This window comes from Chlorocebus sabaeus, chromosome X (assembly GCF_047675955.1).
Source record: "Chlorocebus sabaeus isolate Y175 chromosome X, mChlSab1.0.hap1, whole genome shotgun sequence".
NCBI lineage: Eukaryota > Metazoa > Chordata > Mammalia > Primates > Cercopithecidae > Chlorocebus > Chlorocebus sabaeus.
Genome location: NC_132933.1, coordinates 106,892,189 through 106,911,738, shown reverse-complemented (window position 1 = coordinate 106,911,738; position 19,550 = coordinate 106,892,189). Strand labels below are relative to the sequence as shown.

The window sequence follows — 19,550 nt, the reverse complement described above, 5'->3', positions numbered from 1 at the left end:
ACGTGCCTCCATTAAACCCTCGTCCAAACGTGCACAAGGCGCCAAGGGCATGTGCAGAATCAGCCCTTAGAATAAGTTCAGCAAACCCATTCTCTACCCCCCGAAAGCGCGAGGGAGCACCCTGACGCAAGCGCCGGCCCCGGCAGACAATACTCAAGCAACTCCAGCCTTCCGCGCACACGCCCCGACCGGTCCAGCCACCTCTCTCTCCTCCCATGGTCCCTACAGTCTTCGGGCCGGGAGCAGGGGGCGTCCTGATGGTTGCTGGGTGTGGACTGTGAAGAGAAGGGCAACCTGCACACACCACCGATACTGCGGGGCGGGTAGGAGATCGCAGTTCTCCAAAGCCCCACCGGTGCTCAGCTCCTCAGAAGGGGTGGGGTGGGGACAGTGGAACCGAGGTAGTGAACCCTAAGGGAGGCAGCTTTTCTGCACCTCTTCCCCACCTACCACAGCGTGCGCGCAAAGCGCGCACACCACGGGGCCGTGCACCTTCCTTCTGCCCCTGGACCTACCCAGCCCTTGCCCCCAAGCGCAGTGGCCTGGAAGAGCGGGCATCCGGCCCGCGGTGGCCGGGGGAGCGGGCAGAGCGCAGCGCTCTGGGGTGCCCACCTGCGCGCAGGGTCGTCGCTGCTGCCGGTGCGCCCGCCGCTGTTGCAGTCTCCAGCTGCAGGAGGAGGAGGTGCGGCGGCTGAGCCCCTGGACTCCACGCGCCTACTCGCGCCCCGGAGCGGCGGTCCTCATTTCCCTTCGTCCCGGCTGGCGAGCCACCCACCTAGCCCGCAGGTTCTGCCAGTCCCGCGGCCCGCCAGAGCCCAAGCTATCCTCTCCGCCCCTTTCCCGCCGCCCCGCGCTGCGCTGCGCTCCGCCCCCTACCCGCCCATCCCCGCCGGGGCCCAGCCGGGGGCTGCGGGCGCCGCGCTTCGTGCCGCAGATTTCGGGTTCTTGGGTCTGTGGCGGTAGAAAGGAGATGGGGGGCACCAGGGGTGCGGCCCTGGGGTCTGCCCCCAACCCCGCTCTCCCAACTGGTTCCCCACTCCTGGGGCCCGCGGCAGCCGCCCGCGGCTAAGGGTGTGGGCACCGTGCACTCTGCCCCCGCTCTTCCGGCGTCTCCTAGCGTGGCACCTTCCATGGCCTAGAGAGTGCCTCGTGTCTTAGGGAGAGGGGGTTAGTGAAGCAAGGTGGAGTGAGCCTGAGAGTGGAGGCGAAGAAATTACCATGTGAATTGCCAGGGGCTGCAAGTTGCTGCCTGTGCCCCTGTTTCTGTTACATTAACTACCTGGATGTGCTGCTTTCCTTGCTACAACCGCAGTAATATTCAGAAGCTTGAATATGAGATTTCCAAGTTAATTGGTTGTAGGGTGGTTGGGTTTTTTTTTTAAATGTAATGATGGCAGAAGACAACAGATTCACTCTTTTTAAAAAGTTACTTTACATATATGTACAATATAATGTCTAATTTAAAAATTAGCAAAATATAAATAACAGAACAGCTGTGTTTTACAGAAACGAATCCAGTGTGTATGTGTTATTTAAACCCACCGTAATTCTATTAATTGGTTAATTTTAAAGTGTATTTTAGGTAGTTCCTAAAACAGACTCAGAATTTAGGGATTAGGAACCCCTGAGTTTTAATTTGGCTTTTTGTCATAGTTCTAAAATGTCAATTTCATGGAAATTACTAAATGGGGTTGTTTAGAAAAAAATGGATTCTTTTTCTGCCAGGTTGGCAACATTTTTAGATCTGGCAAAGGACAGATTTTTTTTTTTTTTTAAGCCAAGAAATAATAAAATTCTCATTCATTTTCTGATGATGGAATATCTGGTCTGGTAGCTTTTTCTTTAAGTGTTTCTCTCTTTGAGGCAAACTTCCTTTCTGTTTCTTCTTACACGTTTTTCTTCCAAAATTTCTCCTAAATATAGGCAAAGTTATGGAAGCCGTGAATTTTGAGCCTTTGTTTTCTTAAAGGAGACAGAAAATTAATTATAATTCATTATCAATATCCATCCCACGCTCATGATACTACATTTCACATTGATTAACCCTGTTTTTCAACTCTGCTTTTAGTGATTTCACCTAACACTTGAGAACCAAGAGTTTTTTAAGTTTCATCCTTATAAGAATGAAATGCACACTTTAATTAACATTTTGAACCAAAATTAAATTCATTAAATTCACTAATGGAAAGTACGTTAGTACAGTATGTGTTGCTGGGTAAATGAGGACAATGTGGATGATAAACAGTTCTGAAGAAAAGACTCTGAAGCAAAGAAAACAGTCCTTAGAAAAACTGATGATCCCCTTTTCAAGGGAAGGATGACAAATGCCAGTAATTATGCAAAGAATGACTCCTGCCTCTCTTCTCTTTGCTTTGGTTTTGTGGCTAGGCCTGCATTTATCTCTCTTGATCATCATAATAAAAGTAAAGTAATTCAGCATTCCGGTGACACTGCTTAGTAAATTAGCAATTTGAAAATGCTTTTATTACCTAATTAATCCAAGCAAATGCCTTCGATAAATCCAGTTTTACTCTTAACATTTTTTGTGCCTCCAGAGAAACACTTGTATGAAATAAAAACAGCTAAGGCAAACTCTAAAACAATTGCTAGCCAGATTCTTTGGGTGTATGTGTGTAGCAATAGAGTTGATATTAAGTGACCTTTGGGTCTTAAATTATATATCAAATACTGGTTCTGAGTTGCTCATTGGCGTCTTCTTGAGTGAGTTCCTGTGTGTTTGCTTTGCCATTTATTCCCCAGAAGCATGCTTCATTTCTTCCTTTCTGCCTTACTGAATCTACCTTAGTCTAAATTATGTTCATTGAACTCTCACCAAAAAATCAGACCCTAATCCATAGCCCACTTGGCAATCATCTTTGTCCTTCAAGTTTAGTCTCTTTTGAGGTTTTTGGTAAGAATCCAGCATGATTAAACATCCAAAATTGGAAAGAGTACTTCATTAGGCATGGTTCTAACTAAGAGATAACAACCAGATTTCTCAAAACAAAAGGGTGTGCCACTTGAATAAAAAGAAGAAAGAAACAAAAACAGCAAATCCATTTTGTTCAGGTCAAAACTAAGCCAACAACATCACAATTGAAATCCTTTCTAAGCCTGAATTGTGCTACGAGATATGTAAAAAGTACAATTAAAATAATTGATCTATTTTTTTCACCACTACGAATCCTTTGCTCCACTGACCAAACACCATTATGCTTCACATTTCCCTTTTAGTTCCCGTGCTATTGAGTTTTTTTCACTGATCTTTAAATAAGAAAGTGCGCTGGACACTCCCATTATCCCCAAGGAATTCTGTGTCACCCTCCATTTAGTTTCAAAAGTTTTCTTGAAATGTCTGTGACATTGATGAGGACAGATCTGAACATCCCATGTAGACCTGTGGAAAGGGAGCTCCATGACTAGTCTACATTCAAGACAGTGGGATTAAAACAAAACATGAGTTTTGTTCTAACAGTTTAATCCAATTGGCATCTCCCATTCTGATCCTCACTCCAGCGAAAGGTTTTATAATGTGTGGTTTTTCCCTCTTGAGGAATTTTCTCTTGATAATTATTTTAATAATTTTTTGTTCGTTGACTCTTTGAGTTGTGAGCCTGAACATAATGCACAGTCTTCTCTCTTTTCTTTCCTGTGATAACTGAGAATTGATTTAAGGGGAAAAGGTACACAATGAGACAACTCTTTTGCCAGTTTCTTCTTCTGGCTCTAAGAAAAGCATGAATTAGCTTGCTTTACTTTGGTTGATTGGATTGAGCAGCATCATTGATTCAAATTTGCAGAATGTCAATTACTTTAATTGATCTCCTTGTGTTAGGGAAATACATCACTAGTTATCTCGCAAGACAATGAAGATACAGACAGTACTACCATATAATGCTCAGATTGAAGTGTTGATGATCTAAGTTACTTAAAAATATGTGTGTGTATATGTGGGTGTGTATATGTATAATTCAAAGCTAAATATAAACCTGATTGCTTGTAATAGATTCTTCAGTTACAAAACCTTTGATAAGCTCTCTCATGTTTTTGGAGTATGTAATAAACTGAAGAATACCTCACTACCTTACTCACAGGAAAGTACTTTTTTCTGATCCAGATCTCCACATAAATTTCCAACATCAACTATTTAACCCTATCATCTCATGGTTAAAAAAAGAAAAAAGAAGATGATGATGAAAGAAAAGAAGAAAGAGAGAATGAAAGAAAAAGCAGGAAAGAAGAGAGAGAGAAAGAAAGTGGGGGAGGACAGAGGGAGGAAGAAAAAGATAAAAAGGAGCAGAGTAAAGACTGTGGCCAAGCGCCCTAGCTCACGCCCGTACTTCCAGCACTTTGGGAGGCCAAGGTGGGTGGATCACTTGAGCTCAGGAGTTCGAGATCAGCCTGGGCAACATGGCGAAACCCCATACCAACAAAAAAAAAAATACAAAAAGCCAGGCGAGGCTGAGGCAGGAGAATCACATAAACCCAGGAGGAGGAGTTTTCAGTGAGCAGAGATTGAGCCACTGCACTCCAGCCTGGGTGACAGAGTGAGATCGTCTCAAAAAACAGAGTAAAGACAGTATGACAGGGTGAATATGTGTATGACTGGTTAGCACAACTGATAAGCACATCCGGTTAGTAAGATAATGGTTTTCTCCCCCTATGGACCATTTTGCTTTGTTTTACTTCATGGCTATCAATCAAAGCCCTATTCCTAGACATGAACAAATGTATTCCTAGTCACCAAATATGGTGGCTGGAATTATGTCCCCCCCAAAAATATGTCGAAGTTCTACACCTGTGACCTGTGAATGTGACCTTATTTGGAAAGAGAGTCACTGCAGATATAATTTGGATGTAAATTAAGATTAGGTCATACTGGAATAGAGTGAGCCCTTAATCCAATATGACTGGTATCCTTACAAGAAAATGACACACACACACACACACACGCACACACACACACAGGGAAATGGTCATGTAAAAATGAAGGCAGAGATTGGAATTATGCTGCTACAAGCAAGGAACAGCTGAGAGTACCAGAAGCTGGAAGAGACAAGAAATGGTCCTCTCCTAGAGGAACTGGAGGGGGCATGGACCTGCCAACACTTCGATTTTGGACTTCTGGCCTCCAGAACTGGAAAACAATAAATATCAGTTGTCTTCAACCATCCAGTTTGTGGGACTTTGTAGCCCTAGAAACCAATACACCAGGAATTCATCACCAACTTTTAGTGATGCCAGCCCATCATTTTCTGTAGCCAGCCCAGAGTAAATGTTCAAGTGTAAAGTGTTTAAGAATGGTAGACAGGGCCGGGCAGGGTGGCTCACGCCTGTAATCCCAGCACTTTGGGAGGCCAAGGCAGGTGGATCACTTGAGGTCAGGAGTTCGAGACCAGCCTGACCAACATGGTGAAACCCCATCTCTACTAAAAATACAAAATTAGCTGGGTGTGGTGGCATGCACCTGTAATCCCAGTTACTCGCAAGGCTAAGGCAGGAGAATCACTTGAACCCGGAAGGAGGAGGTTGCAGTGAGCCAAGATCATGCCACTGCACTCCAGCCTGGGCAACAGGGTGAGACTCAATCTCAAATAAAATAAAATAAAATAAAACAGAATAAAATAAAATAAAATGATAGGCAGAGACATTTTTGTACATGAAGGACAACAGCAGGGTAGACTCATCCAGGAATTAGAAAGAATCTTGAAAATTCACCTAATCCAATACATGGCTCCTCCAAAATATGACTCTGCTACAATTTAGAATCAGAGAGTAACAGAATCTTTTTTTTTTTTTTTTGAAACAGAGTCTTGCTCTGTCACCCAGGCTGGAGTGTAGTGGCACCATCTTGGCTCACTGCAACCTTCTCCTCCGAGGTTCAAGTGATTCCCCTGCCTCAGCCTCACGAGTTGCTGGGATTACAGGCGTCCACCACCACACCCAGCTAATTTTTGTATTTTTAGGAGAGACGGGGGTTTCACCATGTTAGCCAGGCTGGTCTCGAACTCCTGACCTCAAGTGATCCACCCGCCTCAGCCTCCCAAAGTGCTGAGATTTACAGGTGTGAGGCACCATGCTCAGCCAAGGGACAGAAATCTTAACACGTTAAAAGAATCTTGGAGATTTTTCTCTTTTTTGAGATTATGTGATACCTAGGTGGTATGACTTTAAAAAATGCAGGATGGGGTCCTCTGCACGTATTGTGCCCCTCAATACTCAATCATGCTCCATTGATTCAATTTCACCTCTAGCTCTTGGCTTGTAATAGCTTCCTCCCTTTAAGTCTTGAAAGCTTTTGGTCTTCAATAGTCCCAAATTAAAATATAAATGAGTCTGGAAGATTTCCCAGCCTGAACTCAAACCATTTCTCAACTTGACTGCTTATCAGTACATGGTTGTATTCCTCTATTGTCTAGTACAGTGGCCCCCCAACCCTTTTGGCACCGGGGACGGGTTCTGTGGAAGACAGTTTTTCCACGGGCTCAGGGTTAGTAGTGGTGGGGGAATGATTTCGCAATGAAGCTGTTCCACCTCAGATCACCAGGCATTAGTTAGATTATCATAAGGGGCGCACAACCTAGATCCCTCCTATGCACAGTTCACAATAGGGTTCACGCTCCTATGATAATCTAATGCAACTGCTGATCTGACAGGAGGCGGAGTTCAGGCGGTAATGCTGGCTTGCCCAAAGCTCGCCTCCTGCTGCGCAGCCTCCGAGGACTGGTACCAGTCTGCAGCCCAGGGGTTGGGGAGCCCCCTGGTCTAGAAGAACGCTGAGCTCATAGAATATCCTCCATAAATATCTGCCAAGTTAACAGAGAAGCAGAGTTTAGCATGAACTCAGAGAAGCAGAGGTTAGCATGAATTAGATACAGGATTGGGTATGATAGTATCTCAGTCCATTCACCCTACCATAACAAAATACCTGAAACTGGGTAATGTGTAAAAACAGAAATTTATTTCTAACAGTTTTGGAGGCTGGGAAGTCCAAGATCAAGGTGCTGGCAGATTTGGTGCCTAGTGAGGGCCTTTCCTTATACAGGGCATTCTTGCTGTGTCCTCACATGGCAGAAGGTAGAAGGGCGAAAGGACCTCACTAGTTCCCTCTAGCCCTTTTACTGTAAGTGCCAATCCATCCGTGGGAGCAGAGTCCTGATGGCCTGATCACCTCTTAATACTGTTGCATTGAAGATTAAGTTTCAACATGAATTTTGAAAGGCACAAACATTCAAACCATAGCATGTGGGTAGAGGAGAAATGAAGAAGAGGAAGAAAAGGAGAGCCCAGGACACATTGACTCTCAGAGCTTTATATGGAAGTCTACATAAAGTCCCACCTGACTCTGATTGTAACATGAACTGTGACATAGGGATAAAAAGTCATCTGGGAGCTTTATTCACTTTACTTCTCCCAGTCTAGTAATCAATTATGGTCCTAAGGGGTGAAGGAGTGGTGCAGTGGGGGCAGGAAGGAGCTTTCATCCTCTCTAAAAACCTCCACCAACTCTCACTCCCTCTCCAGCCATCCACCTAAAATACACAAGCTGAATAAATATAATGCATTTGGTATACAAATGCAACTTTGAGCAAGTTGTAACCAGCACGTCTCTCCATCCCAGCTTCTACTTCCAAATTCTAATCAGAGGCAGCCCCTATGCCCTTCCTCAATAGACATGCTGGAGCTGCCACTGCTAGTGGGAACTCATTTTCAAATGTATGCCTGGGACAGATCCCAACGTAAACCCACCAACATCAGAAATCCGCCCCCTGTGTTTATTAGCCATAAAAAAGAAGCAAATACTTTTGAGAGAAGACTGCATCACTCGAAGATGAATGGAGTGGTTCTTCAGTCAGAAGTGCCAGGAGAAATGAATAGGAAAGTGTCAATTCTCTTAAGAAAGGAGAGCTGGAGTACTTCTCCATATGTCTATTGTTAGATCTTGATATCTAGACTCTAAAAACTTTTGAAAATGTTTGAAACAGGAGCTTCACTGGATTTATTCTCTCATGAATATGTGCAGAAGTATTCCAGCTATAGCTGACAAATTGAATCATAGTGTTACAATATAATGAAAATAAAGTTTACATTCAATTTTTTTTTTTTAATGGGCCCGTTGCTGGGTGCGGTGGCTCACGCCTGTAATCCCAGCACTTTGGGAGGCTGAGGCGGGTGGATCACTTGAGGTCAGGAGTTCAAGACCAGCCTGGGCAACATGGTGAAATCCTGTCTCTACTGAAAATACAAAAATTAGCCGGACATGGTGTTGCACGTCTGTAATCCCAGCTACTCGGGAGGCTGAGGCAGGAGAATAGATTGAACCCAGGAGGCAGAGGTTGCAGTGAGCCTAGATTGTGCCCCTGCGCTCCAGCCTGGGCAATACAGTGAGACTCCACCTCAATAAATAAATAAATAAATAGTAAATAATAAATGGGCCCGTGAAGAAAAGTCAACAATTCAAAATGTTAGTGGTCTAGTCATGGTATTTTTGTTATATCCTCAGTAAAGTATCGCTCTTCTTTGTAATGCACATGAAGTCTATCAACCACTAAACCTACTTCATGGAATAAATACGGCATCTGACTCCATCTCTGGAGATGCTCCCTAGCAGTTGAGTCACAGGGCACCAAACTTTCTCTGGCCCCCTGATGTAGTGGTAGCCAATCCCAGCCAAAAATGAGAACAAAACTTCCCCAGAATCCAAGACCAGAGTTATTATTTAGGTATTGCCTGAACTGCAACCCCCAACCCCCACCAACCTCAAAGCTCCAACAGCTCCATTTACTGCTTTATATTTCTCTGAAGCATCTATTCCTATGAAATATTCTTTGTATCTTTTTCATTTTTATTATCCACCTCTCCCCACTAGAATATGCATTTCCTGAGAGCAGGGATTTTTGGCTATTTTGCTTAGGCTATGGCCCCAGCACCTAGGATAGCGTCTGGAATGTTGTAGGTGGTTGATAAATATTTGTTGAGTGATTTATGCACACATTATAATTTCACATATTACATGAATTGGACTGAAGAATGTTCTAAGTATTTGCCTATTTATTGATAGGAAGGCCAGGCATGGTGACTCATGCCTGTAATCCCAGCACATTGGGAGGCCGAGGTGGGAGCATGGCTTGAGGCCAGGAGTTTGAGACCAGCCTAGGAAACATGGCAAGACTTCATCTCTACAAAAAAAACAAAGAAATAACAATCTTGATAGGAAAGCCAATTCATATTTTGACTAATTTTATTTTATTGAAGCAAAGAATTGTTACTAATGATAGTGTACAATGTAACCAAAAAGATTCATGATGAACATCTTGTGTGCTTTTTGTCATCATCTCAATTTTTATTTGCAAATATGTTAACAGATCCACCTGACAATTTCAGAATCATAGGATTTGTCTACTCAAGACCTTCCTTTTGCATAATTTGAGCTCTTCCCCTTGTTTCTGTGTCATAACTCAAGTGTTCCAACAACAGAGATGAGGATGGGAGTCTTTGACTCAGAGAAATCCAGATTCAGCCAAGGCCATCTCCAGAGAGACAGAACAGTAAGAAAAGTCATCTTGGACTGAGTTTTCTATCTACTATTCTCTCTAGCCTCTGTCCTGGAAGTCTCATTCACTCCTTTTAGTTTCTAGGGGTCAGAGACTTCTACTAGTAGATGGCTCACTTTGGTTCCAGACGAATGACTCATTGCCTTGGCATCTCACAGTTTCAAGTCCTCACTGGACACCCAGCTGAAAGGAAAACCTAAAAGTGGCTTCCCCTTTCTCACCTATGCGGGGCACACAAAGTAAACCAACCCCTCAGCCTGTTTATTTGAAGAACAGTGGACCAGGAAAGAGGCAGTGTCCATCTCTGTTTCTCTAACCCAGGGTCCTAGGGCTGGATGTTGCACATGTGGTGGCAGACACTTCCCTCAGCAAGGCTCACCCTGCTTGTCTCCATTGAGACAGGGCAAGTGGGCGGGGTCAGAAGATCTTCTGGGAAGGCGGAGCCCAGCAGCTCTGGGCTACCCTGCCCAGAGCTGCTGAGCTAGTCATTTTACAGGCTCCAGGTTCACTCATCAGCAGAGGGTGCCTGCTGTTTACTGGCACGCTTATCCAAGGCTTCTTTATTAATGCACTTAATTCAGTGCTTCTTAGATTGAAATCATCTGGGAAGCTTTAAAAATGTGCTAATGTCCAGACCCATGGCTTGCTACATAATTTGTGGGTCCAGGGAAAACTAAAAATAGGGGGCTGCTTGTTCAAAAATTACTAAGAATTTAAGACGGCAGAGCTTTAAACCCAAAATAGTGCTCTTCTAAGTGCTGCCTGGTACAACTGCACGGGTTGCCTGCCTGTGAAACCTATCCTGCTGAGACTCCATCCCCGGAAAGTCAGATTTTATTGTTCTTGAGTAAAGTTCAGACATTGGAATTATTCTAAAGCTCCCCAAATATTTCTTATGTGTAGTTAGGATTAAGAACCTTGATTCTAGCTCAGTGAATCATGAAATACAAAAGATTCTTACAATTACAATTGACACCTGCATACAAACTTATCTCTAATTCAATAACTCAAAATCCTCACTCTGAAACATTTTCAGCTTACCCAGGGTGAAATCATCGTGACAACATTCTTTAGAAAAATTTTCAACCCATACATAAGTTATAAGCTGCAGTCATGAATCACCTTTTGATTCCCTTTTTCAAAAACAAAAAGTCATGAAAATGGCATATTTTCTCATATAGAAAATTAATATAATTTGAAATGTTATTACTCATCATCATTCACATTAAATTTGAAATAAGGCTAAACAAGAATATTGCTAAATGGAAATTTATTACCACATCAATAGAATTCACAATGACACTTTAAAAATATTCAAACGAATGTCAGACATCTTCCCCTGTGCTCTGCACTAAAGAATAAGAAGCAAATATGCACTATTCTGAGAATTTCATCTAGGAGAAAGAATCTCCGGGAAGGGTCCATGGATAGTCTCCCACCCCAAGCCAGTCCCCCACCCCAAGCCAGTCCCCCACCCCAAGCCAGTCCCACTACTGCAAGTCTCTCTGGAGAATCTTTGCACTGTCTCCCATCCCTTGGAATCCTGAGGTCTTCCTCAGAAGCAAATCTTTAAAAGTGTGCTTCTGATGCTTTTACACTGTTGATGGGAGTGTAAATTAGTTCAGCCATTGTGGAAGACAGTGTGGTGATTTCTGAAAGACCTAGAGACAGAAATACCATTTGACCCAGCAATCCCATTACTGGGTATATACTCAAAGGAATATAAATCATTCTATTATAAAGATATATGCATGCATATGTTCATTGCAGCACTATTCACAATAGCAAAGACATGGAATCAACACAAATGTCCATCAGTGATAGACTAGATAAAGAAAACATGATACATATAGACCATAGAATACTATGCAGCCATACAAAGGAATGAGATCTGTCCTTTGCAGGGACATGGATGGAGCTGGAAGCCATTATCCTCAGCAAACTAATGCAGGAACAGAAAACCAAACGCTGCATGTTTTCATCTATAAGTGGGAACTGAACAATGAGAACACATGGACACATGGGGGGAACGACACACACTGGGGCCTGTCGGAAGTGGGGGCACAGGGGTACGGAGAGCATCAGGAAGAATAGCTAGCAGATGCTGGGCTTAATACGCAGGTGACGGGTTAATCTATGCAGCAAAGCACCATAGCACACGTTTATCTGTGTAACAAACCTGCACATCCCGCGCATGTACCCTGGAGCTTAAAACAAAAGTTCGAGGGAAAAAAAAAAAAAAAAGTGTACTCCTGCTGCCCTGGGTTATAAAGGCCATCACTGTACTTAAAAGAAAATCCAAAGCTGAAGCCCTCCCATCCTTTTCTGCAGGCCCTGCATCCCTTGTTGAGACTCCATTTCTTCCCTGTTAAGGACTTGTGCTCTCAACACAGCTGTGGAAACTACCAAGTACCACATCGGGGAAAATGTGTGACCTTTCTGTGCTCACAACTGACTCTACTTATCTTGCATCTTTCACGAGAAAACCTGATAATTCTTCAAGGAGTGACTCTTCAGATACAGAAAGGGTGGTGACCCACCTTTCTGGATTACTCAGGATCAGCTAACTTTCAGCACTGAAAATCCAGCATCCTAGGATACCGCTTGTCACCTTAGAAGCAAGGTGTCATTCACAATCACTTCCAAAGCCTCCAGAAGCTAAAAATATGCATAGGAAGAAAATTTTGCTTGTTTTTCCCTGGAATTTGGTTTAACCGTGTGTTAACCAATTGCAGATGTGCTTCTGAAAGGGCTCTGTAGCAGCTGCTGCTGGTGCTCTGGCCAGACCGCCTCCGCCTCCGCTACTCTCCTTTATAGGTTGTGTGCACCCATCCCCCAACTTCTGCATGCTTGTCTCCTAACTGCTCACACCTGCAGCTTTCTTCAGAGAACTACCCTTGGGCTACTGGACCCACTTCACTGGACCTGCTGAGAGTTGGCAGGTTTATGTTCCTCCCGATGTCTCCCCCCGCTACCCCCAATTCTGATCCTGGGCAGTGCATAAGCAATAACTAACAGGTAAAGAAGTGTGAAAGCTTCTTCTCCCTTGCCACAAGGGAAACAAACTCTGAGGTGTAATTTGTACTTCCAAACTAAGTGTGGGATCAGCCTAAGGCTGGGACATCACCTGAGCTCACATCCTTGGCTTCTTTCCCTTCTTTGTCTTGCTTGCCCCACTCCCTTACTGGTTTCTCCAGAGGGTGCTTTTTTCATAAATAGCTTCTATCTAAATCCTCATCTCAGCCTCTGCTCTGGGGAACCTGACCCAAGACAGGCTTGATTCTTTATATATAAAAATATAACAAACACTAATAAGCAAGGTGGGTCTTTGCTTAGATGTCTGCTGGTGGAAAGGAGAGCTCTGTCTTTACAAAGTCAAGGGATAATAAATGAATAATCCATCTAGCAGTGGTTCCTTCTTCATGCTGCCAATGGAGAATATTCCTGAAAACCCCAAGTGAACTTGGGTAATTCTTTCACTCTCTTATTGCATTTACCTTCACTACAGCAATTCCTTTATGGTGTTATAGTATTTTGTGTGTCCAGTCTTGTCATCTTGGCAGATTATAAGCCACTAAGAGGTAGTAACAAAGCATTTTCTTCCTGAATCACAAGTCTTACACAAAATGGTGACTTATAGCACAGAATGCATGCTTACATAATAGATAGAAACACCATTCAAAAATGTTTAGAACTTTTGCCCATTCTAGTAAATATCTATTAATATTTCACTGATGGCTGGATGCGGTGGCTCATGTCTCTAATCCCAGCATTTTGGGAGGTCGAGGTGGGCAGATCACCTGAGGTCAGGAGTTCGAGACCAGCCTGACCAACATGGAGAAACTGCATCTCTACTAAAAATACAAAATTAGCCAGGCGTGGTGGTTTATGCCTATAATCTCAGCTACTCAGGAGGCTGAGGCAGGAGAATCGCTTGAACCCGGAAGGCGGTGGTTGTGGTGAGCCGAGATGGCACCATTACACTCCAGTCTGGGCAACAGGAGTGAAACTCCATCTCAGAATATATACATATATATATTTCATTGACTATCAGTTGGGGTTCTGGCAACAGGAAGCAGAAGGCACACCCAAATGGAATTTTGCAGACAACTCAACAAAGGGAATATTTGCAAAGATGAAGGCAGGGAAATGAGAACCAGCAATGGATGGTGAAGCACCTTGGAACCTGTAAGTGGGAAGCTGCTGTTATCCTTAGGTTTGAAGGGGAAAGTAAGAGGGGGAAATCGTAGGAACCCAGTGACATCCATAGCTGTTGGAAAGAGCCACTAAGACAGGAGCCAGGACTCCTTCAGAACTCAATCCCTGCCAATCTGCAACTTGGCAGGGTGGAATTCAGGACAAATAAATATTCTCATCTCTCTCCTCCTACTTTCAGATCTCTTCCCGAGAATGGCCAAACCCAGTTAAAAGCCAGACAGCAAGGGAACCTGGGTGATACAATCTAAAGGAGTTCGAATCACAGTAGAGAAGGCTAGAGAATGATCTGAAAGGGCAAATGGGGAGTAATCCGAATACTAAACAACACTCTAAATCCCACCCCATGTGATATGGTTTGGATGTTTGTCCCCTCCAAATCTCATGTTAAAATGTGATTCCCAATTTTGGAGGTGAGGCCTGTTGGGAGGTGATTGGATCACGGGGGTGGATCTCTCACGAATGATTTAGCACCATCCCTTTTGTGATAAGTGAGTTCTCTGTCAGTCAGTTCATGTGAGATCTGGTCCTGTAAAATAACATGGGACCTCCCCCTTCTCTCTCTCTTGCTCCCACTCTTGCTATGTGACATGCTGGCTCCCTATCACCTTCGACCACGATTGTAGGCTTCCTGAGGCCCTCACCAGAAGTAGATTGCCAGCACCGTGCTTATACAGCCTGCAGAACTACGAGCAAATTAGACTTCTTTTTTTTTGTAGGTTACCCAGCCTCAGGTATTCTTTTACAGCAATGCAAGAATGGACTCACATACCATGTATGGCACTTGGCCACATGTAAAAGCCAACCACGGATGATAGCTCCTGTTTTAAGTCTTTATTTCTTAATACTCTTTATTTACTATTTCCAGTCATTTCTGTTTCTTCCTATCTCTCTTTCTTGGGTCCCTGGCTCTGTACTTCTCCCTGCTTCTTCCTCTGACATTCATGACACCCTTTGGATTTTTCTTAGGTTCCTGAATGCTAGCTTTCTAGTAGATTCTTGGCTCTCTGTTAATGACTCTTATTTTTGATTCTCTCCAAGGAGAAACTTCTCACTCTTGCTTTAACCTTGTGGAATCCCACCAGTCATGACCAGTTGCCTGACTAATTGAAAATCCATTGTTCAAGGAAAAGTAACTTCTATAGCTACTAATAGACCAACATAAGACAATGACTTTGACATAGGGCATGTGCCTAAATTATAGAATTCTTAGCTTTGAGAGGGTCATTTATTAGAAAGAACTCAGCCTAAAAGTCATTTGTGTGTGTTCTGCTAGACGCATATTTGATCTAGAAAACCCTTCTGTGCAGGCAGAAAATGAACATACTTTTTCCGAAGGGCAAATTAGCGTGGACGCGCACTCTTTTTGTTTTCATTTTTTGTGTATATCTCCATTAGCAAGTTGAAATAGCTACAGAACTATGAGTGGTGTAGACATCGTGATGTGAATTCTTAACTCAGAGTACTGGCATATAGAAAACAAAAATTTTCTGTGATATGAAAAAAAATGGGCCGGGCACGATGGCTCACGCCTGTCATCCCAACACTTTGGGAGGCCGAGGCGGGTGAATCACATGAAGCCAGGAGTTGAAGACCACCAGCCTGGCCAACATGGTGAAATCCCGTGTCTACTAAAAATACAAAAATTAGCCAGGCGTGGTGGCTTACGTCCGTAATCCCAGGTACTCAGGAGGCTGAGGCACGAGAATCTCTTGATCCTGGGAGGCAGAGGTTGCAGTGAGCTGAGATGGCACCACTGCACTCCAGCCTGGATGACAGAGTGAGACTCTGTCTCAAAAAAAAAAAAAAGAAAAAAAAAAAGAAAAGACACAAAGAAAAAAATTAGTAATGCAACCTGGCTCACTGTGAGTTGAGACAGGAATTAGCCGCCATGGTTGCTCATTGGAAAGAAGATGAAGATACAGACAAAATCAGAATAGAGGTATTAACTTTAACCAGACCTGAACAAGGGTTTCAGTGAGGAGAAATTGAAGGTAAACATCAGAACTATAGCAGGTTCTTGAGTAAGTTATTTTATTCAACATTGTTTCATTCGACATGATTTTATTATAACTTTGATGAGAAAAAATATCAATTCCTGGCTGGGGCCACCGGGCCACTGTCTGTGTGGAGTCTGCACGTTCTCCCCATGTGTGTGGGAGTTTTCTTCAAGTATTCTGGTTTACTCCCACATCCCAAAGCTGTGCATATTAGGTGAATGGGCGTGTTTACACGGCCCCAGTTTGTGAGAGTATGGGTGTGTATGAGTGGGCCCTGCAGTGGGATGGCATCCTGTCCAGGGTGGATTCCTGCCACCTGAGCTGCTGGGATAGGCTATGGCCACCTACCACTCTGAACTGGAATCAGGATGTTGGAAGATGAATTAATGAGTGAATACAAATGATCGTAAAATCGAAATTTGTAAAGTCTGCAATAATCATACACATGCACAACAATAAACGATGCAGGATGAAGGCACTCGGAGAGCCCCTCACTAGTTGCGACTGATCTTGAACTGCATGGTGGTAGGAGGTGCTCCTTATTATGTTCACTTTGCAAACACTTATTCCTTGATTTAGCCCACCACCACCATGACTGCTGTTGCTACTCATTTGCCAGAAATTGGGTAAATAATTATCTTACTTGTTTTTATTATGTTTCTTAAATGTATGTAGAACTCACATTAATTTCAATGTTTAATAGTAGAAATGTTTTGGGATCTTTATTTAGAAGTTTGGCGATGTTTTTGTCACCATAGGAACTTAACTCGTATTTAGATCAATAAGCCTACAGGAAAATTGGTTCCTTACTTCTCTTTTTGCTTAAAATTGCCATTTCCAAGAGCCTATTGACAACATTGAGGACTACTGTATGTAATTAGCTGACATATTTATATCTCATCTTCTTTTATAAACACATTATTGGGAAAAATCCTTTTCTATGCAGCGAGTTTTATTATTTGTGATGCAAAAGTGCAAAAAGTCTTATTTCAGAAGGAAGTTAGTGCAGATTAATGCCAGTTGTCTATAAATCTCTTTTAGTTATTTGCCAGCATTAACAAACACCATCTAATAATGTTACTAACCAATTGATTGTGATCAGAAAGCAAACACTTCCTTAATAAAGCATGTTATGGATTCTTATTTGCAGCACAAATGTACCACTTGATCAAGAGAGAACGCACATCCAATATTTTCACCAGTAATACAGGTATTCAATTCATTTGGCACACATTATTTGAAAATTTACTCTTTGATAGGCACTAGGCTGAGGACTGGAAGAGATAATTGTCATAGAATTTTGCTGTGAGGAATTAGGAATTCTGATTAGGAATCTTTCTCAAGCCTAGTGATTAGAATTTGTGCCAAGCCACTCCAAAGACAAAATTAAGCCAGTAGTCATAGAATGGATGATAACATCCAACTTTTAATAACAATTTCAGAAGCTAAAAGAAGCAGATATTGCATCTGGTTTCTTTAAGAGTTTCTTTTTGTCCAAGAAATCCTAAGATCCACGTTACAAAGTGGTACACAGTAACCGTAGAGTTCTAAATCCATTTGATTCATGGCTTCCTGCAACATGGCTGTGGTAGGCACAATAATAACCCCCAAAGATGTCCACAAAGATGTCCGCAAAGTATAACAATCCATACTTTCATGGCGTGACATGGCAAAGGGACTTTGTAGATGTGAATAAATGGAGGATATTAAGATGGGGAAGATTTTCCTGGATCACCTGCGTGGGCCCAATGTAATCACAAGGGTTCTTATAAGAGGAAGGCTAGAAGCTCAGAGTCAGAGAGATGTGATGACAGAAGCAGAGATGAGAGAGAGAGAGAAAGAGAGAGAGAGAAATATTTAAAGATGAAATGATATTTAAGATTGAAAGCTGACTGTGAAGATGGAGAAAGAGGTCATGAATCAAGAAATGTAGGTGGTCACCTCCTCTGGAGCTTTCAGAAGGAAAGCAGTTCTGCCATTGCCTTGACTTTAGCCCTGTATGACTCATTTCAGACTTCTGACCTCCAGAATTGTAAAATAATAAATTTATGTTGTTTTAAGCTATTATGTTTGAAACTAATACAATGACTGAGTGTAGAATGTTTACAGAAAACGTGACAACAAACTCACCTTTGAGTAACTCCAAATGAGTGATGACTGCAGACACAGTAGGTTCAAAGGAAGTGCTGAGGTACAAGAATCAGTCATGCAGTGTGACAGTTTGAAACACGGCCCCAAGTTCTTTCATAGACCTCCCTTTGAGAGGTAGGATCTGTGTCCCCTACCCTTGAATCTGCATCCTCTTGGGACTGCTTTGACTGATACAGTGTATAAATGCTGATAAATGACATTTAAGGCCAGGTCATAGACGACCACAACATGACTGTCCCTATGTTCTTTTTTACTCTGTGGAACTATAATTTGATAAATGATTACATCTTCTAAAGAAAGTACCAGCAAGAATAAACACATTTCATCAAAGAGAAAGAAATTAAGCTACACTGCATTTAAGATTCCAATTCAAATAAATTATGGGTAATTTTCATCTGCTATTTTTTAAGACATTGTATCAGTCTTTGAGCTCATTTTCTCACCAGGTTTGGACATATTCCTTCTTTTCATCCTGTATTTTGCCATTTTAATGTTACAAGAATTATTTTCAGTGCCACTTCCTTTATTTGCTATAACAAAAGGAAGGAGAAATTAGTTTTCACTCTCCAATCTGGCTTCAGCAATGCTGATTTTTTAAATTATTATTTCCACATTTTCTCATCTTCTAGCCTTTACTGACATCCCTTCTTAGACCCTCCCCCCTTCTATCTACCACCTTTCAAACACATGTAACATTAAGGATTTATCCTCCAACAACACTTCTTTAAACAAGAACGCTTTTCTCCATCCATTCTTCTCATTCCTTTCCAGCTTAGGGAAGCAACCACGTTTCCTGAGGCCGTTTGGCCATATGGACAGGCAACTCCAGAATTCTTTCTGATAAAATATATGTTCAACTTTGCATCATTGAAGAGACAAACTTTGGAGCTTCAGTGAGAATAATAGGTTCTATGCGAAGATGTAATAAGTGGTGGCTCTATATAAGACATATCACCTGAAATCTCATACATAAAGGCCCAGTTCGGGTTTAGAAACCACTAAAAGGTGATTTTCACAGGTAATTTACAACAATGATTATGAAAGATGCATATTTTTTCTGAACCATTTTAAAGTAAGTTAATGTTCACATGTCCTTTACTCCTTCAGGGTATATTTCCAAAAACAAGGACGTTCCCCTACCTAACGGCAATACAATTGTCAATGATTTCGATGGACTTCTAATATCTGTTCCCTTGTAAAATTCTGAGTATCTTTCAAAGGAAATTTTGGTTTGAACACATTGCTATAATCAGGTCAAATCTATAGCTGTTGCAAACTTTTTATATTGGGAGCTCCAGAGGGTGGAAAAGTCCTCTCTCTCCTATTAAAGATGTACAGATTTTGTCCCAAGTTCCTTTTGTCCCTGTAAGTGGGGGGAGGAAGGGGAGGCTTCTGAATTCAGGACTAAAAGGAAGCCAAAAGTTTAACTCATGAATCCACTCTGTGGGTCCCCACATTCTGGTGTGATTAGGTTTACTAAATCTTTCTAGATTTTCTGAAAGTATGATCTAAAATGGTCCTAAACTGGACTTAAATCTGTGTTGGATCTATGCAAAATTTAGGAGATTCTCACTTCCTTTAGGGATGCAATTTTCACTTCACATAGATCTCTATAAGATTTACATTTTCT

General features: G+C 42.5%; 1 long non-coding RNA gene across 1 annotated transcript in view; it reads right to left on the bottom strand.

The window, feature by feature from the left end:
- LOC103231855 (uncharacterized) overlaps positions 1-884 on the bottom strand; it is a 108,271-nt gene extending 107,387 nt beyond the window's left edge. Inside the window, exon 1 of the long non-coding RNA XR_012092036.1 lies at positions 613-884. This is a non-coding gene — a long non-coding RNA (uncharacterized lncRNA). The remainder of the gene's footprint in view (positions 1-612) is intronic.
- Positions 885-19,550: the final 18,666 nt, after the last annotated feature.